Here is a 5,695-nt window from a genome sequence, read left to right as displayed (position 1 = left end):
TAGCCGTGCTGATTGGCAGTGCTCTGGGACTCTCAGAATGGCAGTTTGCTGATCACACATTGCACTGCAGTGTTTTTTGTGTGCCTGTTCAACGCAGACTCCTGATGTCATAGGCACTTAACTGCCTAATTACACTACAGAGTGTGGAATTAAACACTAAATATAATCATAAGTTTGCAATTATATTATACTACTTGCTTTAGTTCTTGTTAATATTACAGCTACCTACTTATGATTCTTTGTAGTGGTCACAATTAAAATGAGTTATTTTTTATGGAATTACAATTATACCATAATCCCCCATCCTTTTCTCCTTGTGTCCCTTCCTGTACAGCTCTACCCTCTCATTGCCACGACTTACAGCCTCTTTTAATTGATGTTATATATGTATCTATATCTTATATATTCACATCCACTCCTATGTGCTTACATAATTAGGAATTATGTATAAAGACAACTGTTCATTCAGTATATGGTTACTTGTATGTAATGATTTCATGGCTGACCCCTTGGTGTTATGTAACCAGTTGTGGAAATCTTCCCTAGCGAAGACTACTTCTTCTCTCAGCATCACACAGTTGTTTGTAGTTTCTTGTCTAGAGTCCCTGTGAGATTTCTTCCTTCCCTGTTAGATGTTTGTTGGTGCCAGTCTTGTCTGGTTCTTTTAAAACATTTTGTGAGGTGATGGATCTTGGAGGAGAAACCTACAACTGCATCTTTATAATGAACATTTAAAAGATAGGCGTTTGGGCTGGGTGTGGTACCATACGCCTTAAATCCTAGCACTTGGGAGGCAGAGGCAGGTGGATCACTGTGAGTTCGAGGCCAGCCTGGTCTACAAAGTGAATTCAGGACACCCAAGATAACACAGAGAAACCATGTCTTAAAAAAAAAAAAGATAGGTGTTTGTTACAAGAAGGAAAAAAGTTGAATAGTCAGAAAATTCCTAAGTAAACCAATAAGGAGAATGATCATTAATTAAAAAAACAAAAAAGCTGGGCAGTGGTGGTGTACATCCTTCTTGAATCCTAGCACCTGGGAAGCAGAGGCAGGCAGATCTCTGAGTTCAAGTCCAGTCTGGTTTACAGAGTGAGTTCCAGGACAGACAGGGCTACACAGAGAAACCTTGCCTATTAAAAAAAAAAACACCAAAACAAAAGAATGGCCATTAAATTGGATATTATTTGAATAGTGTTTTGAAGTGTATGTACAACTGAGAAATCCCACGGAGACTGTGGGATTGTGGACAACGGAGAGTGTGGACATGTTTTCTCATGATATCAGACGAATTGTCCTCATTCCCCCCCCATATAGCATTTTCTTACCATATAGAACTGTCTTAATTTCCCACAAAACTTATTGTAAACTAAAGCTAAAGAAAAGAGATAAAGAGGGACACTTCAGTCTGTTCAAGGGAACAATCAATCAAGAACACAATTAAAGTCCTACATATAAACACTAAAGAGCAGTACGCTCATTTTCATAAGAAGAATAATACTGGACTTCAAGAAAAAGATGAACTGAACTTAGTGTGTGATCTCAGTGCCCCATTTTCTCAAATAAACAGGTGATCTGGAAAAAAAATAAGCAGAGAAACATCAGGATTAACTGGGGATTGTATCTCCAACAGACTAGCAGACCTGCAGACCACTCCACGCAAACACCGAAGAGCACGTGCTCTACTCGACAACTCAAGATTGTCTAAACTGCAGCGCACGCTGGGATACAAGACAAATCTCAGCAAATAAAGAACTGAAATAACCCTGAGCATTGTGTCTTCCCACAGTGCAACGAGCATCAAATTAGCAGCAAAGTGATGCAAGTAACAGCAGGAACTCACAAACACCACTGAACACTGAGTGGTTCATTGTTAAAGGAGATTCAAAAAAATTAAATGATTGGGAATTAAATTAAATGAAAGTAGAACACCTACAAGGGAAATGTATATCTCTAAGCAAATGTACACATACACACACAGTGGCACGCGCGCGAGCGCGCGCACACACACACACACACACTCTCTTATATTCATGGTTCTGATACTAATGTACTCTCAATTAACTTTGCAAAGTTCATCTCCTTGGGTACAAACGAACCTTGAGACCAAACTCTCAACTGGCCTCTCTGACCCGTGGCTTACTCAGCCCACTCACATAGACTTAGTCTGCATTCGTTTCTCTCCCCAAAGTGCAGCTCACAGAGGGAAACACGTCTGGAGGGAAACACTGGGAGTTGGTTCCTTCTGTTTATGCAGTTTTCCTCCCCGTTTCTATCTTTCCTCAAGATTTTCTATTCCTCACACATATGACCAGCACTCTTATCTTTTCAACACCAAGTGGGCTATTATGTGCAAGAGGGAGTTTTTAGCTTCTCAATGTGACAATTTACATTTCAAAGAAAATTCTTCATTTTTTACAGCTTTAATCTATTTTCAATTGATTAAAGAGAAACTAGTAATCCTATCTTATTACTAATAGTGTGTCACCAGTGGCAAGCCTTAACTAAGACAGTATCTTATTCTGGTTAAGTGTCAACAATACAGTTTGGGTTACTCTTGTAGGTGACAGCTACTGAGGTCACTGTCAGGAGGGGACACGGGAAGAAGAGGCAGATGGAGGAGGCACCAGATGGTGGACAAGGCACAGAAACTGTGCACTCAGTACAGGCTTTGGTCACTTTTTCACAACATGGTTAGTCTCTTGTATATTTTACTAGTTAGGCACGTGATAAAAGACAGTGCAGACCACATATATACACACACATGCATATATATGCAAATTGGCAAAACATTCATCTTCAAGTTTCATAAACATCTGTAATTCTGATTGTAAAGTCTCTACATGCGCACATTTCCATAGACTAACGTTAACTCAGGACGGTCCTGTTAAGCAGTTAGCATTACCTAGATCTCACATTCTCTTTATAAATACTCGGGGAAGCAAACGAGGATGCTGTGACTTTTGGATCATATCCAAGTCTTAAGGGGTGAAAAGCAGCAACTCCACAGCAGCGAGGGCTGTGAGGGCAGTGAGCCCTTTCCTTCTTTTTGCTTTTTGGATCAGTTGTTTGAAAAACACTAGAAGCAGACATGAGGTTTTCTACATACTGCCCAAGAACTTGGTTTTGCAATTTTAGCTTCAGATTTTCTTCCTTAACTGCATCTACTCTTGCAGAAAGATCTTCGAGTGCGTGCTGGAGTTCCAACACCTGATTAATAAGCTGAGTCTCTTTTTTACAGTTCCACCTGATTTTCAGCATCAACTGCATCCATCATCTTGGGTAACAGTTTCAGCTTGTGGATGCAAACTCTTTGATGAATGGTCTTGCGTCTGAGGCGCCGGGAGCGGGTGGGATGGGTAGGACTCCTCAGGTATCGGCTCCAGCACCAACTGACAGCAGCAGGTCCGCCCTTCTCCTAATTTATTGTTTTTGTCTTTCCACGGTTTTTCTGCTAGTTTATTCTTCTATACAGAATGAAATTTTACTTCCTGTGTTTTCTTTGGGGTTGTTGGGATTTAAATCCTTTTAGGCAGATTATATCATGGAAAGTTTCTCCTTTAGTTAGGGCAGATTTTGTTGGCTATATTTGTCTAGGCTGGCCACCGTAGTATTGTAGGAATGGGATGCTTTGTTTCAGAATCTGACTGTTTCTAATGAGAAATCAGCTGTTATTACAACAGGTTTGCCTTTATGTGACTTGTTTCTTCTCTTGCAGCTGGCAATACACTATATTACATATGCTTAATATTGACCTATGACATGTCTTAAGGAGTTTCTTTTCTACTCTTGTTTTTTTGTTTCCATCTGTATGGGTGTGATTTTCCTTAGTTTGGGAAAGTTTTCTATAATCTTGTTGAAGATCTAGTATATGCCATTGATTTGGATTTTTTTTTTAATCTGTAATGATTTGAAGATTTGGTTTTGGTTTTTTGTTTTTCTTATTATTGCACAATTTCCATTTGTTCCTTCTCTCTCTCTCTCTCTCTCTCTCTCTCTCTCTCTCTCTCTCTCTCTCTCTCTCTCTCTTCTCTCGTGTGTGTGTGTTTAACAATTTTCACAATGCTTATTTGGCCTAGATCCTCTACTTCATCTTCAAATCCTGATAGTCTATCTTCTGCTTGATGTGTTCTTGACAGGCTTTCTTTGGGTTTTCTAGTTGAGTTATTATGTTTGTCAATTACATTTTCATTTCAATTTGAGTTCTCTTTAATGTTTCTATCTCCTTACTAAACTCTGTTCTCAAGTCCTGGGTTTTCTTCATCATCCATGTTTTCTTGGGCATCACTCAGGCAGCTATTCTCTTTTAAGTTCTTCCTTTTTACTTTCACTGAGCTTTCTCATTGTCCTCTTTAAACTCCTTGCATTCTTTGATGGAGTTTATGATTATTCACTTAAGTCTGTGTTTTGGGGTCCATCTAAGTAATTCTTGGCAAACATTTCTGTGGAGGGAATGTGACCTTGCCTTAGACTGGGCCCAAGGTGAAAGCAGTCTTGGGTGGCTTGACCCCACTGAGATACACATCTGTGATGGACTGAGAGGAGCCATTTGGGCCCAGGACAGGGTCCGGGAGGACAAGGCCCTGCAAGCAGTCTGCTACAGGGCTGGGAATGAGATTTGAAAAAGAGCATCTGAAGTCCAATACTGAGAGCCATGATCTGTCCCCTGGAATGGCATTTACCTGAGCATATGCTTGGGGATGGTGGGATGCCTGAATGGAAATTCCTAGAAAAGAAGCTGTGTCTGCAAGAGATAATGCTTTAATTAGAACACATACCTTAAGCATAAAGTTGAAACAGGATTTCCTGTCTATATTTATCCAAGTTATTTCCTTTGTTTTGCGGGGGAGCTGGTGGTGAGTGTACATGTTCATGAGGGTGTGTGCATGCACACCTAGGTGCATACATTTAGAGAACAGAGGTTAAAGTCTAGTGTTTTCAACTGCTCCCTGTCTTATTCTGTGTGGTGGTGTGTTCACACCCATGAGCATGTGTTCCTTTCATGTGCAGAGGCCAGAGAAGATCACCGAGTGTCCTGCTCTATCACTTTAGGCTAATCAGAGGGGGGCTCTTACAGCTCATCAACTGGCTCATCATCCTTACAGCCAGTGAGCGAGCGCCAGGGCTTCATCTCTCTACCACCCGCCACTTCTTGTCCCCACACTGGGGTTACAGGTGTGCGCCTCCGCAACAGGTCTTCCCAGCCAGCTCTTCTCCTCTTCCCTTAGCCGCAATTTTGATCTAGACAGTAAATCCTAAAAATAGCTCCTTGATGTGTTGCTCACTGTCAGAAAAGTCATTTAGGGAAATGTGTTACTTCAGACCACGCCAGCGAGATGATGCCTTCAACTTTCTACTGACGACCAATCCAGGAGAGAAATGTTGGAACCAATGCTAAGCAGATGCCTGGTACGGGATAAATCCAGGGCTCAGGAGGGCACAGTGGCACACACCAGCAATCCCAACACTTGGGAGGCAGAGGCAGGCCGATCACTGTGAGTTCAAGGCCAGCCTGGTCTCCAAAGTGAGTCCAGGCCAGCCAGGGCTACACAGAGAAACCCTGTCCCAAAATACAAGGCTCCAGGGTCCCATCAGGTGTATTAAGGGTCCCCCACCAGGTTCCTGGCTTGAAGATTGACCTATTTAACAAACAAAGCAAGTGACAGAGAGCAGCAGCACTCTGAAGGAGCAAACACTG

General features: G+C 41.6%; 1 pseudogene across 1 annotated transcript; it reads right to left on the bottom strand.

The window, feature by feature from the left end:
• Window positions 1–2,042: 2,042 nt before the first annotated feature.
• Window positions 2,043–4,550, bottom strand: LOC311608602 (short coiled-coil protein B-like; annotated as a pseudogene). The gene has a single exon. The product of its transcript is annotated as a short coiled-coil protein B-like (transcript).
• Between the last annotated feature and the right edge of the window lie 1,145 nt (window positions 4,551–5,695).

This window comes from Acomys minous (assembly GCF_964271855.1).
Source record: "Acomys minous genome assembly, chromosome: 11".
Taxonomy (NCBI): Eukaryota; Metazoa; Chordata; class Mammalia; order Rodentia; family Muridae; genus Acomys; species Acomys minous.
The sequence above is the reverse complement of the archived record's forward strand: the minus strand, read 5'-3'. Positions and strand labels throughout refer to the sequence as shown.